Source organism: Hylobates moloch, unplaced genomic scaffold (genome assembly GCF_009828535.3).
Source record: "Hylobates moloch isolate HMO894 unplaced genomic scaffold, HMol_V3 SCAFFOLD_7, whole genome shotgun sequence".
In the NCBI taxonomy this organism is placed as follows: Eukaryota; Metazoa; Chordata; class Mammalia; order Primates; family Hylobatidae; genus Hylobates; species Hylobates moloch.
Window position 1 is genome coordinate 122,425,151 of NW_026652282.1, and position 12,863 is coordinate 122,438,013.

Below are 12,863 nucleotides of genomic sequence, written 5' to 3' on the forward strand. Positions count from 1 at the left end.
CATTGAAATCAAATTTCATCATGAGATTTTGAGGGTCCAATAGCCAAACTATAGCACAGAGTCAAGTAGATACCAGACAAAAAGGTCTTATGTGACCTGCTACAGTGTATACACTTTATTATGAAGGTAATAGGAAATCATAGAAAATTTTTAAGCACAGAGGTGATATCAGTTTTTTAAAATCTAAATCACAGTATAGAGTGCATTGAGGTAAATGTATGAAGAAGGGGGAAATTGGAAAATAGGAAAACAGCTAGAAAGCTAGTACAGTAATCTAGTAATATAAAAATAGGATGGTGCTTGATTGAGGATAGCGGTAGATAAGAAGAAAAGGAAACAGACATCAGAAAGACTGGAAGGTAGAATCGATAGGACCGTGATTAAATGGCTGTTGTGGAAGTGAGAAAGCAAAATATTGTTTTAGACCAGAGGTGTAAACATATAATTTATTATCCAAATGAGGACACCTTATAGAGTACATAGAGGCACTGTTAAGAATTACACTTGACATTAACAAGCAAAATTTAGGAATCTAGATCATCCTAGGATATATGATCACTCAAAATAAAGCAAAACAGGAAACACTGGACAGATCATGTTTGGGAGAAAGATGGTGAACTTGTTTGGTCTCCCAGCTGCTGCCTTGGCTTCTGTGCCTAGATATCCCCAGTAGGTAGTCCTTTAAAACATCCTTTAAAAAAATATCAGTAACCCTCTGATTGTTAGTCCTCTAGCTAATCAAATGTTTCTCATCTCTGGCCTCTTCTTGGGGAAGGAATGGTGGCTTACCATTTCTAAATAGCCTCTTCTTAGCTAAGAAAAAAAAGTTACAAAGACTTGTTTTAAGCAGCAAGGAAATCCTCCATTTTATAACATTTGTTAGAGGAAGGAAGATCCATAAATAGGCTACAGGATCATATTAAGAAACCACTAAGTATTTTCTATAGCTGCTTTGTCTTCAGAATGCTCTTCAATTCTCTTTGTTTATGGATCACCAATGTCATTGTGACCCAAAGTCTCTCTAATGACCTAGATTTGTTTCTCTCAACCAACTTGATGTTTCATCCAGTAGGGAAATTAACTGATCTTATTTCAGCTTTTGTTTTATTTTGTTTTGGTCTGTTTTGATTTTTATATGTAATATTGATACTATTTTCATGAAAAACATACTTCATGTATAACACTGACTTTAATAATATCTTTTGAAATTGTATTACCCACTGATTTTGTTGCATTTTTTGTGAATTCAATAAACATTTCCTACTCAATGTCCTCATCCATTTTGTACTTTCACCTATCTACTTCTATGGTGTTAGTAAATATCAAGGAACTCTCTACAACTTAAATAATTGTATCATAGAAAAAAATATCAGTAATCCTCTGAATTACTTCCAGGAAGACTTATTTCATTTAACTTTGATTATTATGGCTTAATGAGATGCAGTGACAGGTTTATTTGCCTTTGGGGTTTATTCATTTATGCAAATGGATTTCTAATTTGCAAAGGTTCCTCTTACATATTGATCATGCTTTATAACTTTAAAAAAACTAGTGTGTCTTTACCTCTTCTATTTGGTCCCTAAACTTTCAATGTTTCCAAATATTGCCACATCTAAACAGAGAATGCAGCTTGAAATATTCTCACTTTGAAAAACCCATTAACAGCTTACAAATACCTACAAAACTTATAATACAGCAACCTTTAGTTTTCTTCTTTCCATAAAAATGCACCTGGAAGTGCTGACTCTATGATGAACTATTGATTCCATATAATCTCAAATGGAAGAGGGGCAGTTTGGGTCCTGATGACCTCATCTGACTATTTTTTAACAGATGTATCACAGGAATATGCTAGGTACATTAATATCACCTAACTTAAGCCTGATAACCATAAGATATAGTTATTCGTATTATCCTAATTTCAGAAATGATATATCTGAGTCTTAGTAATGTTAAGTAACTTCTTCAGGTTCATACAACTAATACATTAAAAAGAAAACAGATCTATAAGCTTGCTTCTTTAAAATTTATTCCAAAGTACATGCTTTAACAAGTATGTCATGCTGCTTTGGCAAAAAACTTGTAGTTCAGTGAATGGATGGCTTTGAATCCCAAACAGTGAAGGATTTATTTTAAAATGATAATCTTCATTCTTATGATTTTACCCTTGACATCGTCATAATCATCATAATCAAATATAATTAAAGACTCTAGCTTTCCATGTTCTTTTATTTTTTTAAATGTACAGTTCTATTAATAATAACCTCACACTAAGGAGATAATTTAAAATGTGCTTATCAGAAGGTCATCATTTAGCCATTAACTATTGTGACAATATTTATTTTAAATTTAGTTTTCATTCTCTTAATGAACAAGTACTTCTGGGGCCATTACAGTTTTAGGAAGACTAATCTATTCCGAAGTGGTAGTTTTAACTTAAAACTGGTAGTGGTAATCTATTCCAAAGTGGTAGTCTTAAATGATAGAATGAAACGTATCTTTCTGGGTTAATCTTTGAGCTTCTATGTATTCACAGTGTTTCTGGTGTTTATTCCATAATTGGGGACTTCTTACCTGAGTTTCAGAAGATGGTAACCTGAATTCATATTCATGACTCCCTCTTTCTCTTAGCTCTTCTCTAGGTACCCCAAACAATAAAAGCTCAGCCTATTTTAACAACCTTAAGAGGATGTCAAATATGAAGGTCTGGAGCACTCAAGGAGAAGTGGGGCAGCAGGGGGACAAGACTATAACAAGAAAGGATCAAAGACCCAGAAGCTTTCTGCTGAGTGGGATGAAGACCTTAAATCCCACGGTACTTGATGGGCCCAGTGAACTGACCAAAGTGGGGCATCTCAGTACTTGGAGTGGCAATTATCCTTGTTTATTTGCTGAATTTGCTAAATCAATTCCACCTGCAGTGAAACTGTGCTGCTGCTTCTAATTTGAAGCAACTTGGAAAGATAGCTCTATCCAGTCTCCTATGGAAAATCCTGAAAACCAACTACTCTCCCTTTGAGGCTCTAGAGGAAGAGCAAGTTTACCAAACCTGTCTTCTAGGAAGTAACTTTTCCTACATGTTTCATCACCACCAGAGACTTCTGTATCAATGTATTAGCGTGGGAAAGCAGCTGTTGTTTTTAAAAGTTTACTGGACGCACAGGTTGGGTTTTCTGAAAGCAGATGCTGAGACACAGTCTGGGATACAAGATGTTTAATTAGGGATCAATACTTATGTAATGAATGAAGGTGAAGCAGGATTGGGCAAAAATAAATGTTAAACTGTGATTCAGGCCTAACAAAGCCTTAGTCAACTCTTATGGAAGCTCCAGATTAAATATTGCTCATCAGAGATTCCCTGCATAGGACTAGAATGGCTGGGAATCTATTTCCCCACCTAACTCAATTATCAGATGCAGTCTGCCCTGGGAAGTTTGTGACCTTGGGAGAAGCAGGTTTCTGCACTTGAGCCGATCTCTAAAGGTGATAACTAGTAGAGGCTGTCGGGTGACCACGCTTGTAAAAGTTGGGCAGCAAGTCATTTCTTGAGGGCAGATCAAGGTAGCACATCCCTATTTCTAGATCTGAAGAAGTAGATCTAAACAATCCAAGACAATGTTATGGGGGCCACAGAAGGACTGTCTAACCTGGACATGGGGGATGAGAAAAGGATTGTTTAGATCTACTTCTTCAAATACTTTTGGGGAGCATCTCTTCCAAGATTATAGTAGACCATTCTCTTGAAAGGAAGGTTACAATAGGAATGCTCAAAGAACAAATTAGAGCCCCTGCCATCACAGTTAGTCTTGGTGTGGTAATAAATGCTCATTCTCTCTCTCTTCCACTATTAATTCATAACCTCTTATGCTCAGCTACCACCTCACAGGTACTTAGGTAAATGACACGGAACCTCATTTCTGATAGGCCTAAGCCCCTTGTCACCATGCCTTCTCAGACCACAGTCACTGTACCCTGCCATTCATTGTTAAAATTGAGCAATGGAGTATTAGAGGATGTCCAGGTAGATCACCTGGATTCTACATATTGCCAGACTAGTGTCTCTTCTTTTCTTTTTGCTGGTCCCTGGATACAAAATGTTCAAAGTACCTAGGAAACCATGATAGCCTGTAGTTCAATGAGACGTTTTCCATCCCCTGACAGAAGTGTTTCTACCTGGGACCATGATCTCTTACCCAGTAGATCCCAGAGTTGACAGGAAAGGAAGTGAACAGTCCTGCAGTAAATCATTCAGAGAGATGGTATGAGGGGTCGCTCTTGCTTTCACCTTTTGGTTCCCAGACTCATGAAGTCTTATTTTCCATAGAAAAGTTATACAAATCAGATAGCCTAAAGGATACTATCTCAATCTCACAGAACATCACCTCTTTAGAGGTGATTAAGATAGGGCCTCAGTTGGCCATTCTAATACAATGTAAGATTAGTAGCCTCTGGGTCATGCAGAGGGTGATATAGTCATTGGATCCTTTTGTCATGGGAATGCTGTTATACCTCTTATAATGTGGATTTGGTCTTCCAGTCTTACATAATGTTATACATAATTTCATGCAAGTGGATCAAAAACTTTATAAGCCTTCTGATAGTGGTGCTAGCTGAGACCCTGCAGGAAAGGCAAACAAGAAATTATTGCCTATTATTGTAAGAAATAGATGGAAATGGTGCAGCCAGGGAATGGATAAGAAGATGAGCAGGGTGTGGGGGATGGAAATGTATACCCCTGAAGGAATATGTGTGAAAGTCACATCCTAGAAACATAAGTCCATGGGAAGGCTTAGATATAATCAGAATATTAGGGAATTCCCCTCTCCTCCCCACCTTACCATCACATCATTGAGGTTTCCGTATAATAACAGTGGATTACAGCTGAAAGAACTGCAAGACATAGACACTCTGAAGAGGAGTATTTAAGAAAAAGAGTGGGGATAAAATCAATTATACTAGAGGGTGTTGAACCTTCTGGTACCTGTAGCTACAGCAAATATTAAATACAAACTAACTTCTAGACAAATAAACGTAAAACCTCATACTAATGGCCTATTTACTTCAGTCCCTCTTACACAATAAATTGCATTAGACATTCAACCAAAAATTATAATGCATACAGAAGGGAAAATACACCCCACACACACACACTTATACACATACACACACTTACATGCATACACACACACCTGGCCCTACACAACAGTCAAAAAGTCGTCTGAATACACAAAGCAATCATCAGAGCCAAGTATGGCACAGATTCTCTTAATATCAGACAGAAAATTTAAAATAACTATGATTACTATATTAAAGCATCTAATGAAAATAGAGGACAACATGCAAGAATAGATGGGTAAAACAACCAAAAGTGAAAATTCTAAGATAGAATTCTCAATAATATGTTAGAAATCAAAAACTCTTCACAGTAATGAAAAATGCCTTTGATAAACTCATCAGTAGACCTGACATGGCTGAGGGAAGAATCAGTGAGTGAAGATAGATTAGTAGAAACTTCCCAACATGAAATGCAAAAGGAAAAAAAAGATAAAAAAGTAAAACAACAATAATTGTGGGATAATTTCAAAAGGTGTAAAGTATGCATAATTAGAAAGAGAATGATAAAAGAATGGGGAAGAAGAAATATTTTAGGTAAAAATGAATGAGAACTTTGCAAAATTAGTGACAGACACGAAACTACAGAATCAGGAAGGTAAGAGAACATCAATCAGAAAAACAAATTTTAAAAACGACAAATTAGTTACATAGTAATCTGCAGAAAATCCAAAGACAAAGAAAAAATTGAAAGAAAATAATTGGCAAACAGAATCCAGTAGCATTTGAAAAACATAATACTATTGTTTTCAAGTGACATTAACTCCAAAATTCCAAGCGAAGTCCTAATATGAGAAAATTTATTTTAGTGTATAAGTCAGAGAAAAAAATTGGCAAATCAAGCATTTAATAAAATTTGGACATTTTTTATTATATAAGCTCATAATCAAATCGGAATAGATGGGTATCTTGTTAGAGAAATATTTTTTTAAAAAAACTGTATAAATCAAATCAGATCTCACCTTTGTGATCAAAGAGAAATACCAGAGTAATGGTTTTCAAAGCTGAATGTTCAAAAGAGTCATCTGAGGAATTTGGTTTAATGAGGAATTTAGGCCATGCCCCCAATACCTGAGAGTGTATGTTTATGGGAGAGTCTTGGGAATTTGCATTTTATTAAGAATCCATGTAATACTGATATAGTGGTCTATGAATTGTACTTTGAGAATCTACATTAGAGGCATGGATTTCTAAGAGAGGCAATATTGTATTGTAGAAAAGAGAGCAGTTTCTGAGGTCAGATTTTCTAGCTAGAATTCTTATAAGGTCATTCTGAATATGAAATAAACTTACTAGGAAAGCATTTAGAATAGTATCTTGCATATGGCACATTCTGAAAAGTAGTCATCATTATTAGTAGTAGTATGAATGTCTCTATCATGAGTATCATTTAACGTTGTTCTGAAAGAAGCCGACAATGCGATTACATAAGGCAATGAAATAAGTTTTAGAAATGATGAGACATATCAGCATTAGGATTATTTGAATATCATATGATGTCGCAGCTGAAAATCTCAATGAACAAAAAAGCCATTAAAGAAACCCAGCATGTGACTAATTATAAAATTAACATAAATTATGTATAACATATTAATGACATATAATTTATAAAAGCAAGCACAGGGACGGAATAACCAGAAATTGACTTTACAGTAAATGTACAGGACAGTTTAGGAGAAAACTTTGAAACTCCACTTAGGGAGATAAACCATACTTAAGTAAATGGCAAGAAAAGCCTTGTTCTTGATTAGTAAGACTCCATATGGTAAAGCTGTCAATGTTCTCAAATTAATCTAAAAATTAAATTTTATCCTAACTAAAATGACAATGTTACTGTTTATTAAAAATTTTGCAAACTGATTTTGGAAAAATAAAAATGTGAGAATACAGCTGGGGTGGGGATAGGGAACGAAGCTGAAAATGAGTATGGGGGCAGAAGGGGCAAGCATAGCCGACATTAAATCTACTCATAAATTAGAGTAGATAAAGCATTATAGCACTCATGTAGATTTGGATCAAATATAGGATAATAGCCAAGAAACAGAACCCCAAATAGATGTAAACTTACAATATAGTAAAGATGGAGTACAGATATGCACGCGCGCACACACGCACACACACATACACACACACAGTGCCTTCAGGGTCCCATTGGGCTTACGATGAAGTAGATGTTGGTCAGAATATCTGACCCTCATAAACCCAAGTAACTACCAGGCTGTAATTATGTTCTAAATTCCTAGAAACTAGAATTGGTTCCATACCAATTTCTAGTCATGCTTGAGGTTTCTGTGAGTTTAACTTTCTCCATTGAATTTTTGGTGGATCTGTGTTTCTGGACCGTGACCTTTACAAGTATTGCTCCAGGGTTATAGATTTTTTTCTCTCTCTGTCTTTATTTCCATTCCCTGGCTGCTGCATTTCTAATCAATTTCCTAGAAGCTCTGAGTCTTCTTGACTAGATTTGTGCTTTTATCTCCCTTAGGTGAGACAGGAAGATTGGAAGGGGTAGAATAGAAGGAATATTTTTTTTCTCCTACTGCATGAAGATCTGGGAAAGTCTTTTATTTCCTGGAGAGTTGTTTTCTGTTATGGAAAAGAATATGGATGTATTTCCCAATGATTACCCTTCACGTCCCCCAGCCAGGGCCAAGAGAAGATCTTTCTCAGATACTTATCATAAGAATTTAGTGTTCTTGCAGTGAAAGTTTACACAGTTGTGGAGGCGTCCCCTAAAACTTTGGCCCCAGGAATTTCTCCATTGGGTGCCAGTACACATTCAGCCTCCCACAATTTGTCAAAGTAGCCGTGTTCTTGCGGCTAATGGATTTGAGTGGCATTTTTCTAGGTAAGCAAATCTTGAGTCCTCTCTCTGTGGATGTTCCTGTATTTCTGGATTTTTCAGTGACAGCTCATCTTGAGACCTCGGTTCTCTGGTTTTCTCTGAAAGTCACTGATTTTATTTGTCCAGATTTTAAAAATTTATTTATTTGTTTTGTTTTTGCTGTAAGAACAAGAGTGAAGACTTCCACGCACTTTACACGTCAGAACTGAGAATAGAAGCCTTGGTACATTCACAGTTGCTGTTTCTAATGTCTTTCCAAATAATGCCTACCTTTTCTTAAAGAAATGATTTTTAGACATGCTCAGCTGTCATCTTCAGGGGTGATTTGATTTTAACCCTGGATAATCCATTTAGTTTCTCTTTATTTTCCTCTGCTATGCTTGGTTGCTATAAATATAAATTGTACTGGCCAGTTGTAAAAATTGCCGTATATGCTAATTAGTCCACATTTTAGTAAATAATTTGCTAATAATTTACTAATTATTTTAGTAAATAATATATTGAAATTATATACCAACTGATATAGGAACACCATCACATTCATCTGTCCATTGAACTCAGTGGAAAGTGACTAGTCGCGCAGATAATTTGTATCCTAGGTTATTCTCATTTCTCAGAACTAAGAGCAAAGAATTCTTCCTACAAAAGCCTTTACTTCGTCATTGTCTGTTATCCAGCATAGTTTAATTAAGAAATTACTTTTGAAGAGAAATGATGCTAATCGTAGGAATTTATTACTATGCTAAATCTACTGAAATATTATTTAAGATAAGTACTATCAAGGATGCTTAAAAACTAGCAAAAGGAATCATTAATCAAGTTGCTTAGATTTTCATAGTAATTTTTTGCTTAATAAACCCATAACTTTGGTGACATTTGCAGATTTCATTCTCTATTAAATGCCACCATATGATGCTGGTAATTGGCTTCTGATACATCAGCACCTAAATGTTAGAGAAACATGAATTATGGTAATTAATGACATGTGCCAGGCTAGCCAGACCAGACTTGAAAAACAGCGCTAACACTTACATGGTATGTAAGCATGCATTTTTTTAAATCACTGTATCTCATTTTCCTAATATAAGTGTGAATTATACTACGTATCTTTAGGATCATCATGAATTACACTTTAACGCATAAGATGCCAAGCATACCATAGATTATCAATAAATGGTACAGTGGCAGGATTTCTATATGGCCCTCCAAATATGCCCCACCTAGTCCTATAACCTGTGAATGTAAGGAGGTATCACTTCCGTTATTGTATTTTTTAATTATACTTTAGGTTCTAGGATACATGTGCAGAACATGCAGGTCTATTACATAGATATACATGTGCCATGGTGGTTTGCTGCACCCATCAACACATCATCTACATTGGGTATTTCTCCTAATGTTATCCCTCTCCTTGCCCTCCAACCCTCGACAGGCCCCAGTGTGTGATGTTCCCCTCCCTGTGCCCATATGTTCTCATTGTTCAACTCCCACTTATGAGTGAGAATATGTGGTGTTTGGTTTTCTGTTCCTACATTAGTTTCCTAAGAATGATGGTTTCCAGCTTCATCTACGTCCCTGCAAAGGACATGAGCATATTCTTTTTTATGGCTGCATAGTATTCTATGGTGTATATGTGAAACATTTTCTTTATCCAGTCTAACATTGATGGGCATTTGGGTTGGTTCCAAGTCTTTGCTATTGTAAATAGTGCTGCAATAAACATACGTATGCATGTGTCTTTATAGTAGAATGATTTATAATCTTTTGGGTATATACCCAGTAATGGGATGGCTGGGTCAAATGGTATTTCTAGTTCTAGATCCTTGAGGAATCGCCACACTGTCTCCCACAATGGTTGAACTAATTTACACTCCCACCAACAGTGTAAAAGCGTTCCTATTTCTCCACATCCTCTCCAGCATCTGTTGTTTCCTGACTTTTTAATGATGGCCATTCTAACTGGCGTAAGATGGTATCTCATTGTGGTTTTGATTTGTGTTTCTCTAATGACCAGTGATGATGAGTTTTTTTCCATATGTTTGTTGGCTGCATAAATGTCTTCTTTTGAAAAGTGTCTGTTCATATCCTTCATCCACTTTTTGATGGGGTTGATTGTTTTTCTCTCATAAGTTGGTTTAAATTCCTGTAGATTCTGGATATTAGCCCTTTGTCAGATGGATTAACCTAGTTTGATTATTATATATTGTATACATGTATCGAAACATCACATTCTACCCTATAAGTAAGTGTAATTATTATGTGTCATTTAAAGAAATAAGACAGTAAATCAAGCTAAAAGATAAAATCATCACATAAACGTGACAGCAGAATGAAGATTGCGGAAGAGTCACTGAAAAGGAAATCAGATCATTAGAAATACAATCCAAAGAACAGAGAGTAAAACATTGAAAAATTAAAGAGAAAAATTAAACAAATATACACACACATAGAGCTTGAGTTTTATTGGAGGGGAGAGAGAGAATGAGTTAGAAAAAAATATACTCATTTAAAGAAATGTTGGCTAAATATTTTCTATATTGGTTGAAAAACATAAAACTACGTATCTAAGAAACTCAGTGAACACAAGTAATTACAAAGAAAGCTACACATAGGCTCATCATTGTTGGACCGCATAACATGAATTATAAATAGAAAAATTTCAAAACATGCAGAGAAAAATGGCAAATTACACAAAGAGGAACAATGGTATGAATTAATATCAGCTGAATTTTCATCAGAGATAATTGAGGCCCTAAAACAATGGCATATGTTTAAAGTGCCCAGAGGAAAAAAAAAATAACCCACATTTCTATATTCAGTGAAAACAGCCTTGGAAAATGAGGGCCAAAAAATATATTTTCAGAAAACTGAAATTTGAAAAAATTTGTCACCAGAAGTCCTGCACTACAAGAAATATTGCAGGATCATTTTCAGGCAAGAGGGTAGTGGTATCAGATTGGAATAGCACTTTGGATATAGTTCAACATATGAGCACATATAAATTATGAATTTTTTAACTTCTTAATTCTTTAAAAGGCATGATAAAGAAAAGTAATATCATATTACAGGGATTTCACCATATTTTTAAAAGTAAAATGTAGCACAAAGGCTGGGAAATAAATAGAATTATACAGTTTTATGATTCTTACCTTTTACATAAACTAGTACAATATTCTAAGACGCTAATGAATAAGGGTGGATATTGGAATCTCTAGAACAACGATTGAAAAATAATAAAAAGACATAGCTAAAATAATACAGTCATTAAAATACAATAATAAAATTATTCAGTTAATCCAAAGAGGTCTTTTAGGAAGAGTATTAGACTGTTCTTGGATTGCTATAAAGAAATACCTGAGCCTGGGTAATTTACAAAGGAAAGAGATGTAATTGGCTCACAATTCTGCATGCTTTACAGGAAGCGTGCTGCTGGCATCTTCTTTTCTTCTAGGGAAGCCTCAGGAAGCTTACAATTATGGCAGAAGGTCAAGGGGGAGGAGGTACCTCACAAGGTGAAAGTAGGAGTGAGAGCGAGAGTGGAGAAGGGGGTAGCTCCATATACTTTTAAATGACCATATTTCACAAGAACTCACTCACTATTACAAAGACAGTACCAAGCCATGAGATATGTCCCCATTAATCAAATACCTCCCACTAGGCCGCACCTCCAGCATTGGAGATGACAATTCAACATGAGATTTGGATGGGGACAAATATCTGAACTATAGCAGGAATGTAAGCAGGAGCATAGGAACACACACACCAACACACATGCACAGAGGATAATAGAAAAGGAACAAGTTGGTAAATAAAATACCAACTGTATTGTTCAGACCACAAAGTAGCCCCCCGTGATTCCCACCTCCTGGTGTCCATGCCCTTATGTAATCTCCTCCATTTGACTGCAGGTAGGACTCATGACTTGTTTTCAAGCAATACAATATGGTAGAGTTGATGGGATGTCATTCTCATGATTACATTAGGTTATAGAAGACTTCATCTCAGTAGACTGGAACAAGAGTTTCTCCTTGCTGACTTGAAAGAGTAATGCCCTAGTTGTAACACACATAAATGTCTTAGACATCACCAAATGTCCCCTTAGGGACAAAGATACCCTGCTATTGAAAACCACTGCATTGCATGCTCATACTAGAATAGAAAAAGTTTTTAAAACATTGATCTAAACTTTTGCCTAAAAATCTAGAGAAAGAATAGCAAGTTAAAACATAAATATATAGAGGAAGTAAATTATTAAGCCTAAGTCATTGAGATAGAAAACTAAAAGTAGGCAAAATTAATGCACACTTGATTCTTTAAAGATTTTAACAAATAAACTCCTAGCAATACTGACCAAGAACAGTAGAAAGAAAACATAAATTACCAATATGAAGAAAGAAGGAGGGAACCTCACTACCAATCCTTCACTTAATAATATGATGATAATATAATGTTACGCATAAGTGGCCCTCAATAAATTGAACAGTTTTGATGAAGTGGACCAAGTTCTTGAAAAACACAACTTACCATAACTGACTCAAGATGAAATAGAAAATCCAAATACTACTGTATGTAATGCACAGATTTAATTCATTATGAAGAGTCCCAGAAAAAATCTTAAAAAAAAACAGGCCCAGATGATTTTAATGGTGAATAGTATGAAACACAAAATGAAGAAATAATATCAGTCTTACAAACAATAATTCTTGTTATATTTAATATATCTCAAATTGTTTTATGAAGACAACATAATCTTCATACTCAAATCTGATAGACATTACAAGAAGATAGAATTAGAAACCAAATCCCCCATGAAAATAGATGCAAAAATCATTAATAAAATACTATCAAATAAGCAATTAATTTATTTATTTATTTATTTATTTATTTATTTATTTATTTATTTATT